Below are 16,125 nucleotides of genomic sequence, written 5' to 3'. Positions count from 1 at the left end.
CCAGCCTTCATCAGGAAATCTGCCACACTTCTCATTGGCCTTCATAGGCATTAAGACTTTGGAATTAAGCCATGTCGAGTTGCAGCATTGTGGGAGAAAGTGGCGGGGGGGGGGGGGGGGGGGGTAAGAGTCTACAATCTTTTAATGTGGCATTGGGAAGACCACCCCTACCCCTCCCAGTTCCACATTCATGCATATTTAGGGGCTTTCCTGCTGGTCAATGCCACATTGGACTGTATGGGTTTGGCACTTAGCAAGTGAAGTGTTGCAGTGTTGAAAAATGGACAACAGGTCCTGCAACAAGGATAGGCCCCTTATTTAAATTACTTCTTCCCACCTTTTAATATTTCCGATGTAGACATTTGATGTTAGCACCAATATCTTCCCCAATCTGCTTGCTGGTGCATTTCTGATTACAATTGACCGTGTACTCCTTGCTAGCAGTTCAGAGGCTAAGGAGGACCAGTGGCATTCGGTAAACGGGCGCTGCGCAGTTGAATTTATAAGCTTTCTGGTGTTAATAGCAAACAGATTTTGTATATCAATTCATGCACAATATTATTTCATTGCTCGTGTTGAAGACTTGAATGGCTGAAGGCAGGACACCGGCGCTGGGTGGGGCAATAGGTACAGATGAAACTTGTGTGAAATACAAAGAGTTACAGCAAAGTGACTGAGGAATTGGGTTGAATTTGCCAGTATTTAAAGGGCAGAGCTGAAGAAGTGACAGGCAAAAACAAAAGGAGAGGAAGCCCAACAAGCACGCACTTGTCTGCAGGCATCTTCAATAGCCCGACATACAATTCCCTATTTAAAGGCTGTGAAAGCAGAATTGATCCTCCGTGCAACGGGTGTGAGACGGATTGCCTCCTGTTGCCATGAATGGATTCAGGGTTGTCTTCTGAGGCAAGAGGAAGTTAGCAGACTCCGCAGCTGTGTCACCTCTATGTCGCAAAGCCAATGTAGGTGTTCTATCAACAAACAACATAGTTCTGTTTTCTTTAGCGTTCTGACAACCTGGACTGCATGAAGACAATGCTTCACGCCTGCTGAGCGAGGAAAATGTGACATTCCTGTAAATAATTTAGCAACATTTTGGAGCTGTAATGAATCAGGCATCCTGTCTGTCATGGACAGAATCCATGTGTTCGCTTACTGACGATAATCAGTGTATCTTGTATGGAAAGAGGACTATATTTTCTTACCTTCAGAGTGCCTGTTCCAATTGAATAATTCAGCAGCCAAACATTTTGAGAGTTTAAAAATGAAGACAATTATTATTGTCATATACTTACCCCGGATTAATGCACACACATACACACGCACATACATTGGACACAGGTAAAGATAGTGCACTTTTAGAAATTACAATTGTTTCAGTCTCTGATTTATGATTGTCTCGGAGGTAAGTATCTGGGAGGTGAAATACTTTGGCTGATTGATAACTTACAGCTAGATGGTCATAGTCTCAGACTGGCAAATGATTAATGGTTCGATATGGATCTGCTAGCTCCTGTGGTAATAAGGGTGCGGTCCCAAAAACAGTTTGTCACATGACTGCCGGTTAACACTTTTGAGGCCCACCCAGTCAGGTTTGGTTGGAGGAGACCCTCATAATACAATGCAAAGTTGATAATAACCATTGAGTTTTGATTTTCCCCCTTGTCCGGTATAAAACATGGAGGTAGGCAGTCTAGAAATCCAATAGACTTTAATCGTTTCCCCATCCTTAAACAATGTAATATGTGACTTCCACAAAGGGCTCTGAGATATCCTCACTGATGTCCATTTTTAATTAACTATTTTCTGGACACTCAATGCTGTCTGTAGCCCAAATGGCAGAAGCCACATGAGTTGTGGCAGTCACCTTAGCAGCTTGTTTGTGTCCACTTTTAAAAGCATTTACTGAATGTTCGTAATATGATGTGTTTGCACTGGGCATGAGACTTCCCAACCCTAAGATGCCTCAAAGGTAATGTCACTAAAGGCCTGTTATGCTCTGGTTAGATGGAGCCAAATAACTACCAAGATTACAGTGAATCAAACATGTTAGTGTTGCCCTCAGGGGTGTTTTTTCGCTTCCTTTGGGAATAGGAGAGGTGGCATACACTAAACATCGGCATCTGTGTTTACAGATGCTGCTGCCCAGGCATTAGTAAGATTACCCAAAGAAGCCTATCCTGCATAAAACCTCCCTCCTTTGTGCCTTCTCCTTCTCCTTCCAAACATGCGAGACACTGGATTGCTGACTGGAAGCCGGTCGAGGTGGCTAATATTGCTGGATTTAAATCGTTGCCAACACTCATGAGAAACTAAATGTCAATCGAAAGAAATGAAAATCTGTGCAGAGTTAGTTGCCTTCGGGCCATTGAGTGATTCATTTCACTAAACCCCTTATACGTAATTCTGCATACAGTATGGCACCTCGCAACCACCCCTTCAATTTATACGTGAGTAGGATTTGACCAGAAGGACTGACTGAAAAATAATTTCCACAGGATAATAATATTGTGAATCTCTTTTCTCTTGGCATGGCAGGAAAGCTGCCAAGGTCACTGCCCCTTTTCTCCATCTGATTACTTGCCAAGAACAGGTGCACACAGGGTATTAATGTCACAAAGATCGATCCTAATGTGACAGAAATACTAAGAAAACAACTCAAATAGATCAATAGACCAATAAGTGCTAAATAGTTTAGACTGCTCTCGAGAGAGAGGAAAATGGAAAATAAAAAGCTTGATACTGGAAGCAGAAAACAAAGTGAATACAGTTTCTGGGTTGAACGAACAAGGAAGGAGCTGCTCCTGGCCATATTAGCATTTGAATAATATGCTTTTATTTTTTCAAAAAATCATTAAACCATGGCAGTCATTTTAATGAAATGAGCACAACTTCAAACTTTCCCTGAATGGTTCATACCAGAAGCTTCTGTAATTGGTATAATATATTGTTTAAATATCATTGTGCAACCCTCGTCTTACAAGGTTACACCGTCAGTGTGATTACAGATGGCGCGCATATCTGATTGCAGTGGGTTTCATTTTGTGACAGGATGATTTTGATAAACAGGGTAGGCCTGTGCCATCCTTGCAGTTCAAGGCTCCTTTCCGCTGAAGAATGATTCAGATTAGGGGCTGGATTCTCCATTCCGGAGACTAAGTGCTCCCGCAAGGAACGCCAGCCAGGAGACATTCAGGTCATGAAATGGGCCATCACGCAGCCCGTGTACAGTCCACATGCTTCCAGGCCCCCGCTGGTGTCTGATGCGCTGTGGTCGGGATTCTCCTTCAGAACCTGACAAGCTGGAGCAGCTTTCTAGCGCTCCACTCACCTCCGACTATCATTCCAGCCAAGAGGATGGCTGCGAATAGACCTGACCCAATATTCCTGGATGCTGACATTGGCCGAATGCTGGGTGCTGTTGAGGAGAGGAGGGAAACCTATCCTGCATAAAAAACTTCCTCCTTTGTGCCCTCTCCTTCTCCTTCCAATCATGCAAAACACTGGATTGCTGACTGGAAGCCTGTTGTAGTGGCTAAAATTTCTGGATTTAAATCAATACCAACACTTATGAGAAACTAAACGGCAATCGAACTAAATGAAAATCTGTGCAAGCCTGCCATTCTAAACAATTGGGTGGCACGGTGGCAACAGTTGCTAGCACTATTGCCCCGGGTTCAATTCCTGCCTCGGGTGACTGTCTGTCAGGAGTTTGCACTTTCTTCCAGTGTCTGTATGGGTTTCCTCCACATCCTCCGGTTTCCTCCCACGGTCTAAACATGTGAATGATCAATTGCTCATTAGGGTGAGGGCCTGACCCTAGTGAGGGTGAGGGGCTGGTTTAGCTCACTGAGCTAAATCGCTGGCTTTTAAAGCAGACCAAGCAGGCGAGCAGCACGGTTCGATTCCCGTACCAGCCTCCCCGGACAGGCGCAGGAATGTGGCGACTAGTGGCTTTTCACAGTAACTTCATTGAACCCTACTCGTGACAATAAGTGATTTTCGTTTCATTTCATTTTAGGTGGCTGGTGCAGACTTGATGTGCCGAATGGCTTCCTTCCGCACTGTAGGGATTCGAAGGCCGAAGCTGAGGTGGTAGGGTGTGTCAGTGCTGTCAGTCTCAGCCGTAGGATCAGCAGAAGATGAACAACCTCCTTTGAGCAGTTTGGGTGAGTAACCACCTCTGTGCACCTCGCACCACTCCCATCCCTCACTTCCCACATCTGCCTCCAATCCCCAAGAGACGAGTAACACCCCACCTGCCTGCATCACCCCACCCCCTCCATGAAACCACGATACATGTATTGTCCTCTTTGGCCAGGAGCCTGCTAAAACAAACCTATAAAAATAGCCATCCCAGCATCTCACTCTGACCTTTCGGAGTCCCCAAGGATAAAACAGCCCATAATCTCCAGGAGCACCAGAGGACCTGAGGGGGCACCCCAGATATCCGGGTCCTCCCTGGGGGAGGCTGAGGAGAGGATAGTGGCTGCAATGCAGTTCGGCATGCACCAAACAAGTGAGAGTCCAATGCAACACTGGCGAGCTAGTAATTGAGCACGGGCACCCCGATCCCCTTGGTGATGCTGCTGGGCTATGAGGGTTTCCAGATGGGCGGCCTGGGTGGGTTTCCATAGACCAGATGCTCTCAGAGCATTTGCAGGTTACTGTCAACAGTTAGCAGTCTCAACAGCCAGGAGCCTGTAAGTTGCAGCTAGGGCAGTGTTCTTCAAACTTTTTTTCCGGCGACCCATTTTTGCCAACCGGCCAACGTTCGGGACCCAATCGGGCCGACCTTCGTGACCCACACCGGCCGACCTTCGCGACCCACTCCGGCCGACCTGCGTGACCCACCATTTTCTCTTACCTTGTTTGCTGCTGACAAAAATAGTGGAAATGTTTTTGGGTCCCTTTGGCCCTCGTACACGCTCCTCCAATGGAACCTGTTGGATGAAGGTGAAGCCTTCCGGTGTCGGAAAGTATGGAGTCTCCATCTGTCCAAAGTTCTGAATTTTTTCCTGTAAAATTTTATCAAATAACCCCCCCCCCCCCGAACTTGTAAAAAAATAAAAATAAAATGAGTAAAATAATAAATGAAAAAAATGAATAACCCCCCCGAACTTGTAAAAAAAAATGAATTAAATAAATAAAAATTAAATGGAAAAATAAATGAATAAATGAATAAAAACCACTACAGAACTTGTAAAAAAAATGAATGAAAAAAATGAATAAACCCCCTCCGAACTTGTAAACAAAAATAAAATGAATAAAATAAATGAAAAAAAAAAATTAAATGAATAAAATAAATGAATAAATTAATAAAACCCACGACAGAACTTGTAAAACAAAAAGCAGCAACCGTTTTAAAAAATAGCGGCCGCAGTGCACATGCGTGCCCGATTACCGGCGGCATGCGCATTCCGCGAACATGTTAAAAAAAAAATCGGCCGCATTGCTCATGCGCGCACGATGATTTGCGCACATGGGCAATGCGGCCAAATTTTGTTTTTTCATGTTCGCGGTCGCTTGCAGCCGTCATTGTGAAAAGGGGATTTGCGCGTTCGGGTGCGCCGTGGACAACGGCTCCGCGACCCTCCCAACACCCGCCCGCGACCCACCTGTGGGTCGCGCCCCCGACTTTGAAGAACACTGAGCTAGAGGGTGGGTTTAAATTATTTTATGCAGTAATGGTGATCTCAGCCAGGGCACCCCAATCCTGAGGGGGACACTCCGAATCCACACACTTGCCACCAAGTCATTCCCCGCTACTCACTGACGTCCACACAGAGGGCAGGAGATTGGGGCTTATAGCCCATTAATCAGATGCAAATGGATTCAAAACACTGACACGCATGATGCCATCGGCGTGGGGAGTGTAGCTCGGTGCCTCCAGCAGGGGCTGGAGCACCGGAGCATTGATTGTCCAACAGTTCCTTCTATTTGTCAAAATTGGTGTAGTATTCCAGGACAAAATGCTTTGTTTTCATGCCTACTTTTGTATTGATCACAATCTGATGCAACATGACTCAGCAAATTCTTATGCATCCCTCCAAGTCACAGATCTGTATTTATCAGACAAGGCATTTCTGAAGGGACCTGAGGAGTGATTGAGTTTTGTGTGACCGACGAGAGTGACATGCTGTTCATTTCCCAGTTGCTCCATGAAAGAGACTGTCCGTTCTCATTTTGCGACCTAGCTTCATTTAAATCTGGTATATGAACAGGTTGCCAAATAGACGTTGCCTGATAGGACCAAGGTTGCACTTGCCTAGGCAGTTACTGTCATAATATATATCCATGTATATAATGGAGTGCAGACAGGCAGTGATTGACACACAGGATGACCAGTAAGCACACAGAGCACAGCAGCCAATCACCAGACAGGACACAACCACTATAAAGCCAGAGGGCACCAGTTTTCCCGCTCTCGGGACCCAGCCTCTGAGACAGTCAGAGCTCGTGAGCATTAGCCAGTGCAAACACCATGTGGTAGTCAGTTAGTCTGGTCAGGCTAGCCTCAGGTCTCCAGTCAAGTCAGCATAGTGTCAACCCACTGTTGAACATGTAAAATAGTGAGATGTTAAATAAAATCGTGTTGCATCTCATCAAGTGTTGGAAGTCAATCTCTCGCTACACTGCATCAAAAGAAGTCCACATAGACCCAGCCCACCCAACACATCATGGTACCAGGTTTGGATGCTGAGAATTGATGGACCTACCTTGAGTTAATCAGTGTTGACCATCAATCAGCCATCCGGTGACATGGACAACATCCGCCCTCCTCCGCAGCTCCGCATCGCCGGCAACCTCGGTGCAAATTGGAAGATCTTCAAACAGAAGTTCCAACTCTATCTCGAAGCCACCGGCCTCGAGGCCACATCGGACGCCAGGAAGATCGCACTATTCCTCTCCACAGCCGGGGACCACGCTATCCACATCTACAACTCCCTTACATTTGCTGAAGGCGAAGACAAGAGAAATTTAAAACAGTCCTGCTGAAGTTCGACAGCCACTGTGACATTGAGGTGAATGAGAGTTTTGAACAGTACGTTTTCCAGCAGAGGCTTCAGGGTAAGGATGAACCTTTTCGACCCATCTCCTCATCCTCGAGCAGTCATGTAACTATGACTCGACAACTGATTCCATGATCCAGGATCAGATTGTTTTCGGCAGCAGCTCCTGAAAGCCAAGCAGCTCACCCTCACCATCGCCATCGAAACGTGTGCTCTCCATGAGCATGCTAACAACCGGTACTCCGACATCAAGGTGGCAGAAACGGCAAAGCTAAACCCCCACAAGACAGAACGTGTGCAGGCCATCACACAAATGCAGGGCGAGTCTGGATGAGAGTGACCATTTCGGGCGCTTTTCCCGGGCTCCAGAGCATGCGCGCCACGACTGAGGGGACGGCGAGACTGACGACCAGCCTGCGCAGGTGCGCACGTCATTCGACCGCACTGCGCATGCGCGTTGGCGCATGGAACATGCTGACGTTGGCGTCATGACGTGTCCGAATTGTGGCTCCGCCCATTTAAAGCGGCAATGTCCGGCAAAATCACGACGCTGTCTACAGTGTGGCAAGCTTAGCAACTAGGCAGCCCTTTGCAGATCTGCTCCACTGCCCAGCATCCAGCGATCCCAGCCACAGCGCAGAAGCATCCGTTCGATACAGCAGGCCGCGCCAGACTCCGACTACAACAGGCCACCAGATCCTGACGCCGAGTGCCTCAAATCCCCATTCCGGGTGGGCATCATAACTAAGCATGCGCTGCATTTCTCAAAGATGGTGAAACACCTCCCAATCCTAAGCGTGGATCTTGACGACGAGTGGTGTGCTGTCCTCACAGTTAACAAGGCTCGCATCCGTTTCAATTTGAACACCGACGCTTCAGCGAACCTCATCTCGAAATCCGATCTCGACACCATCTGCGTCAGACCAAGCATCCTTCCACCGGCCTGCCAGCTCCTTGACTACAATGGCAATGCCATTGCTGCCAGTGGCTCATGCCAACTCGGAGTTTCCAATAAGTCACTTAAAGCGATGCTGTGATTTGAGATCGTAGGACCTGACAGAGCATCCCAGCTCGGTGCTCGGGCCTGCAAACCCCTGAACCTGGTTCAGCGAGTCCACACCATGTCATCCTCACAGGCGACGGCCTCACCTGATGAAAACTTCCAGGCTCAAATTGATGACATCATAGCGCAGTACCATAGCGTGTTCGAAGGTATGGGCACACTCCCATACCGATACAAAATCCTGCTGAAAGCAAATGCCATCCCTGTGGTTCACACACCATGTCAGGTGCCGGCACCCCTCCAGGACTGCCTCAAGCAGCAGTTGCAAGACCTCCAGGACCAGGACGTCATATCAAAGCTCACGGAACCCACGGACTGCATCAGCTCCATGGTTTGCATCAAGAAGCCGTCAGGGGAGCGTCGAATCTGTATCGACCCCAAAGATTTAAACTGCAACATCATGAGGGAACATTACCCGATCCCAAAACGAGAAGAGTTAACCAGCAAGATGGCTCATGCCAAATTATTTACGAAGCTGGACGCCTCAAAGGGGTTCTGGCAAATACAGCTGGATGCATCCAATCGCAAGCTGTGCACATTCAATACCCCGTTCGGTCACTACTGTTACAACCGAATGCCTTTTGGCATCATCTCTGCCTCAGAGGTGTTTCACCGCATAATGGAACAGATGATGGAGGGCATCGAGGGGGTGCGAGTGTACGTCGACGATGTCATAATCTGGTCCACAACTCCTCAAGAGCACATCGATCGCCTCAAGTGGGTATTCCACAGGGTCTACCAGCATGGCCTCCGACTCAACAGGGCCAAATGCTCATTCGGTCAATCAGAAATCAAATTCCTTGGCGACCACATCCTGCAGCAAGGCATGCAGCCAGATGCTGACAATGTTTCGGTGATCAACGCCATGAACACCCCAGAGGTCAAGAAGGCGGTCCTCCGCTTTCTAGGGATGGTCAACTTCCTTGGGAATTTCATTCCCAACATGGCGTCCCACACCACAGCCCTCCGCCATCTCGTCAGAAAGTCGACGGAATTCCAGTGGCTGCCCGCTCATGAGAAAGAATGGCGTGAGCTGGGGGCAAAACTCACCAAAGCTCCGGTGCTGGCGTTTTTCAAACCCACCAAGGAGACAAAAATATCCACTGACGCGAGCCAGGATGGTATTGGGGCGGTGCTCCTCCAATGGGATTACTCCTCCTCCTGGGCCCCAGTTGCGTATGCCTCTAGAGCCATGATGCCCACTGAGCAACGGTATTCTCAGATTGAGAAGGAATGCCTGGGCCTCCTAACGGGAATCAACAAGTTCCACGACTATGTATATGGCCTCCCTAAATTCACGGTTGAGACGGACCACAGTCCATTGGTCCATATCATCCAAAAAGACTTCAATTACATTGACGCCACGGGTACAACGCATCCTTCTCAAGCTATGCCACTACGATTTTGACCTGGTCTACACCCTAGGCAAAGAGCTCATTGTTGCAGATGCCCTTTCCGGGTCTATCACCACACCATGTGAGCAGACTGACATTGTATGTCAAAACGACGCGCAGGTGCAATTCTGTGCCTCAAACTTTCCGGCCTCTGATGAGAGGGTCATTCAAATTTGTGAGGAAACGGCCAGGGATCATCTGCTCCAGTGGGTGATGCAGCACCTCACGAATGGCTGGCAGAAGGGACAGTATCCCCAGTTTTACAATGTCAAGGACGATCTGTCAGTAGTAGATGGCATCCTCATGAAGCTCGACAGGATCGTGATCCCGCAGAGCATGCGAGCTATGGTGCTTGGCCAAATCCATGAGGGTCACCTGGGGGTCAAGAAACGTCGACGCAGAGCTTGGGAGGCAGTCTACTGGCCAGGCATCAGCCAGGACGTTGCCAACACGGTCCTCAATTGCCCTACATGTCAGAAATTTCAGCCAGCTCAACCTAAAGAAACTCTGCAGCAACATGAGATACTGACCTCCCCATGGACCAAAGTCGGTGTCGACCTTTTCCACGCCAAGGGGCGTGACTATGTCCTCCTGGTCGACTACTTTTCCAATTACACCGAAGTGGTGAGACTGTCCGACCTCACGTCGGCGGCGATGATTAAGGCATGCAAAGAAACATTTGCCAGACATGGGATACCGCTCGCGGTGATGAGTGACAACGGCCCCTGTTTTTACAGCCAGGAGTGGTCTGATTTTGCCCAGCTATACAACTTTTGGAATGTCACATCCAGTCCCCACTACCCGCAGTCAAATGGGTAGGCCGAAAAAGGGGTCCACATCTTCTAAAGATTACCATGTAAGGCTGCAGACTCAGGCTCAGACTTCAACCTGGCGCTGTTGGCATACAGAGCGACCCCGCTGCCCATTGGGTTGTCTCCAGCGCAGCTTCTCATGAACCGCACGCTGTGAACAATGGTTCCAGCCATCCACAGGAGATGCAGCAGTCTCGGGCCCAACAGAAATCAGCATACGACACTCATGCCACGGATGTATCCGAGCTGGTCCCAACTGATCGAGTTTGTGTTCAGCTGCCTGACGGCAGCTGGTCCGCCACAGCTCTGGTGGTCAAGCAAGTGGCCCCGCGGTCGTTCCTCGTTCGCATGGCTGGTGGCTCTTTCCTACGACGCAACAGGCGGGCGCTGCGCAGACCTCCACTCCCACCACCCGACGTGATGTCCCACCTCACACACTCCCTGCCACAAGGCCACCGATCTACGAGCAATCCTGCCGACCTCTACGACCACCGCATTGGAGGCAGTCCCGCCCATCCAGGTGCAGGCAGCCCCTGCTCCACCCTTGAGGCGGTCAACCAGAATTCGTCGCCCACCACAGAGACTAAATTTATAGACTGAATGTTGCACAACTTTGTTCCCTCATCGTTTTGACATCTGTAAATATCATTTTTATTAATGTTTCATCTGCCCTATATCTGCACCAGCAACACCTTTCTATGTATATAAGTCCATTTTAGCATTTTCTGTATATAGTCATGTACATATACACATCTTCACACACATGCACCTCAATATTTATTATCTGAACACAAACTTCAAAAACGAAAAGGGGGAGATGTCATAATATACATCCATGTATATAATGGAGTGCAGACAGGCAGTGATTGACACACAGGATGACCAGTAAGCACACAGAACACAGCAGCCAATTACCAGACTGGACACGACCACTATAAAGCCAGAGGGCACCAGTTTTCCCGCTCTCTTGGGATCCAGCCTCTGAGACAGTCAGAGCTCGTGAGCAGCAGCCAGTACAAACACCATGCGGTAGTCAGTTAGTCTGGTCAGGCTAGCCTCAGGTCTCCAGTCAAGTCAGCATAGTGTCAACCCACAGTTGAACATGTAAAATAGTTAGCTGTTAATTAAAATTGTGTTGCATCTCATCAAGTGTTGGAAGTCTGTCTCTCGCTACACTGCATCAAACGCAGTCCACACAGGTCCAGCCTACCCAACACATCAGTTACATAGGTATTTGGGATCATTGTTGCTGGGGGTCCTGAATAGCTCAGAAAGAGAGACTTCTGTGCTCTGGGGGAGCATGGTAGACAAAGGCAGCAAACATTTAATCGTCATCTTATCTGCATCAGTTTTGTCCCTGTTATCTGCTCCAGGTCAAGCTTCAGACATTTTTGGGAATTAGAACTTCTTTGTCTTTCATAGTGAATGTCACCACAACATTAAAATTCTCTTTAGTAAGGTCGTTCTGACCATCATATCGGATGCCCGTAAAGACAGCCTGTCCTTAGATGCAGAAAGCAAATGACAAGTATATTTGCCAGGGAACTTCCTCTGTGACTTTCCCTGTAGAAGCTAAATGACTGCCAAAGAGGACACAGAAACCTTTCCAGCTGACAGGCTTCCAGGTTCAGGATCTTGTAGAAAGTATTCATGTGACCGACCCATGGAAATTCTTAAATGAGGGAGTTGTATTCAAACACTCAACCTGTTTGGCCACATTATGAATGAACCTTCCTTGGCCATCAAGTCATGGGGTGGGACTTGAACCTGGGGCTTCTGGCTCAGCGACAAGGATGCTAACCACTGCGCCATAAGGCCCCACTCTCTCCTCCTTTCATACAGTTAAAACCCACTGTAGAATCCGAAGGGTGAGAAACACAGGACGCATGGTAGGATACCAAGTAAAAGATTTATCAAGATGCACCAATCAACTCCCATGCCCCGAAGAGTCACCCTCCCTGAATTGCACCCAGGCCATGGTTTTTGTACTGTGGAGTTTTCCCAGATAAGGGGCAGCTCCGCCCCAATTACTGGAGGAGTTCATACTCGTTATGAGTCAATGGGAACTGGATAGTGCACATTCCCTTACTTCCTGAACAAACTTTTGGTCTTCTGCCCTATTATCTCCTTATGTAACTCGGTGTCACATTTTGCTTCATGTGAAGTGATCTGGGATGTTCAGCCACATTGCAGGTGCTTTATAAATACAAGTGGTTGCTATTTTTGTCCAGTGGGAGCTATCAGCTCATCTGACTGAAAGTGTAAGATATCAGTGTTATCACAACAAAAGGATGTTCAGAACAGAGAGAGGTTATCTCCATGCTTTGCAAGCTGAGGTGTAGACTTTTGCATGATGGTATAAATGGGAGTTATCTGCTTAGCCATCTGTTAAACCTTTTCCCAATTGAAAATCGGGAGAAGTGAATAATGGGAAGCCGATTTGATATTATCCCCCTGTCTCTGTTGAACGTGGCAGCTGGCATAATTGAGAAATCTGCTCTCGAGGCCAGTTGGAGAAATCCCATTCATACCCACCCAATGCAGCACGAGACTCTCTTCACCACAGCAGGGAGTTGGGCCTGAAATCATTCCGCATCCCTGCATTGGTTCTGCTTTGCACCCGTACCTTAGCTTTTCTTTCCCTTATTTACACAACCATCGCAAACCCCCTCCTCCCAAACTACCGCTACCAATATAGACACTTACAGTCTTTGGAAGGGTTGATAACAATTAAAATCTATATTTTCTCAATGTTGGAGATGTTAGGGGTGTGCAACGAGGAATGAATGATCTTTAACTCAATTTTCCAGATCCTAAATTTTTATAGTAAGGAAATTATTATTGCAGTACTGTGTCGATAACATTGATTGCCATTCTGATTTTGTAATGAATTGGATTGAAAGCATCGAAGCGAGCTAATTTTCACTTCCTTTGACAGTAAAGGGAAATGATATTGCCTGAACAACCGTCTGTAGCTAATGGTAAAGCTTGGCAAAGAAAGACTACCCTCTACTTACAGAAAGTGATAGAATTATTCACCTGTCTCTGATAGCTTGCAAGTGCAAATTAACCTACGTGAAGCTTGATGTACTGATGTGGTACTTCGTAGCCCATTATAGCAGCAGGCCGAAAGTCATCAAGTTAATGGTTAGGATTTTTTTTACTGGAATTTCGGCATCCCTGGTTGACATTCGAAAATGGCCGTAATCCACTTCTTGAACCATTGCAGTGCCTGTGAGGAAGGTACTTGCACAGGGAGTTCTAGAATTTCACCCCAATGGTAACGAAGTATCTGCAATACATAAAAGAGAGACATGAACCTATCCAGCACTTTTCAAGATTTCAGAGAGTGAAGCATTTTAAAGATCCTTTTACCAGGCTGATTCCTGCGATGGATAAGACTGATGTATGAGGAGGGATTGGGTGAGTTAGAATGAGGGGGGAGGGTGGCCTCATAGAAACCCTAGAATCTGAACAGGACTAGACAGGGTAGATGCGGGATGGATGTTACCGATGACGGTGGAGTCCAGAACCATGGGTCACAGGCGAAGGATAGGATTGAGATCAGAAGAAAGTTCTTCACCCATAGAGTGGTGAGCCTGTGGAATTCGCGATCACAGAAAGTAGTTGAGACAAAAACATAGCCTGTTATCAAGAATGGGTTAGATATCGTTCTTTGGGCTAAATGGACCAAAGAATGTGGGAGGGACTGTGGGAACAGGTTACTGAGTTGGATGATCAACCATGATGATGAAGAACGGTGGAGCAGGCTCAGAGGGCCAAATAGCATTCTCTTGCTATCTATGTTTTTATGTTTCCACGTGAAGCCAATAAAATATATTTGGACTGTAGTCATTGTTTTAATTCAGGGAATGTGTTTGCATTGTTTGCATACAGCAAGTCTTTAATGACCAGATAATTTATAATATCGTGCATTAAATGTAATATTGGCATTACACTTGGGTAACTCAACCTGATCTTCTTCAAAATAGCGGCACTGGATCTTTTGGGTCCACCTGAGGGGGAAGAGCTCAGAGTAATGGCCTACTCCTGCTCCCAAGTCCAAACTTTTGTGTCTCATCCAAAGACATTTGGGTGAGAACTTCCAGCTGTTCATGCCAGTAGGATCTTATGATCCCGCCAATGGCGCACCGTCGCCATGGGTTTCCCAACGACGTAAGTTGGATTCAATGGGAAATCCCATTGACAGTGATGGGACCAGAAGGTCTCACAGCCAGCCTATGTGGGCTGCCTCCAGCCATCGAGGAACACGCCAGTGTTATGGCATGGCAGATGGTAAGTGCCAGGCTGCTAAAATCCCAAAGGTAATCGTGAAACAAGCGACAATAACAGCTTGTAATTAGTACATTATGAGGAGTTATCTGAAGTCAAGATGGGTCATTCTCAGCCCACCGCTGGGCATTCAGATGGTCATTGGATAGACATATGGACGATAAGGGAATAGTGTAGATGGGCTTTAGAGGGGTTTGACAGGTCGGCGCAACATTGAGGGCCGAAGGGCCTGTACTGTGCTGTAATGTTCTATACTCTATGTACTAGTGATGATTTTAAATATAAAATTTAGCTTTTATTAAAATAATGAAAAATAAAGTAAAACTTAAAACACAAGAACACCTTTACACAGTTAACAGTATTTCTCCAACCATTTCCTAAAAGATTTTGTCCCTCATAGATTTTCAATCCATAAAATTCCAGTAACTTTATCACACACTGCTGCTCTCGGAGGAATCGTACACAGACTCTCCTTTCTGAGGGTAACAACAAACTTGTGTTCACGGGTCTGACTTTAGCACACACTACCTTGGTCAAGATCTCAGAGCCACACACAACAGCCTTCAGTCACACTTTAAATATATCTTTTCCTTTGATTTTCAACTCTACTGTTTCTACAATTCTTTAGATGTTCCGCTTCCCAGAATTGATCAACCTTTTTTTTTAATGTTACTTTATCACTATTGTCCCCACGCTGACGTCAAAACGGTAAAGTTTTACGCTAGAAAATCTTGGTTCAAAAGGACACGAATTTGCTGCCCTGCAGGGCACGAACAGGGACCCGGAGTAGATCTCGCAGCTTTTGCTACAGATACGGGCCCCTTCACTTCCGGGTCGGAGGTCACGCATGTGCACAGCGGCAGCCACCAGCGGCCGCGGAGCTAGACACAAAAACAAGACCCGCTGATCGCCCATACGCCCGACCCTCAACCCCCGCGCAAGCATTCCCCGACTACTTATAAGGCCCCCCTAGCCTCCGATCGGCCCATTCCCGACCAGAGTGGCGGTAGACTGAGTCCGCAGCCGCCATGCGAGTAACCCGACCAGTGAGGCACATTAGTTCCATGCTGCCAGGATTTCGGCCGGTCGGGGGAGGAGAATAGCTGGGCAGGCCTCTGGCAATGGCCCCAGATTGGTCTCAGGAGGCGCCGGCGCTTTTCATGGCCTGCAGAATCAGTGAACCGGCACCGGTCCCAATTTCTTGTGAGAACATGGATTCTCCGACCCCGCGCCGGCCGGGATTTTGGCACGAGGGTGCGGAGAATCCAGCCCCTTGTCATGCTCCTTCATTGATCCCCTGTTCCTCACAATTTCAACCACGTACCTTCACGGCTATTTGATCGATTGCTTGACCTTTGCGGTCTGTCTCCAGTTTAATCGTATTAGTCACACCCATATTCACACATGCAAGCTTGTTTCCCAGTATGTGAAACTGTTTTCTTTCTATTTATTTATAGGACACGGGTGCTATTGGCAATGGTGTCCTAATTGCACAAACCTGGTTACCCAGAGAAGACAACAGATACTTCATAAATTGACACAGTCCCTGA

Source organism: Scyliorhinus canicula, chromosome 14, assembly GCF_902713615.1.
Source record: "Scyliorhinus canicula chromosome 14, sScyCan1.1, whole genome shotgun sequence".
In the NCBI taxonomy this organism is placed as follows: Eukaryota; Metazoa; Chordata; class Chondrichthyes; order Carcharhiniformes; family Scyliorhinidae; genus Scyliorhinus; species Scyliorhinus canicula.
This window is presented reverse-complemented; position numbering follows the sequence as displayed.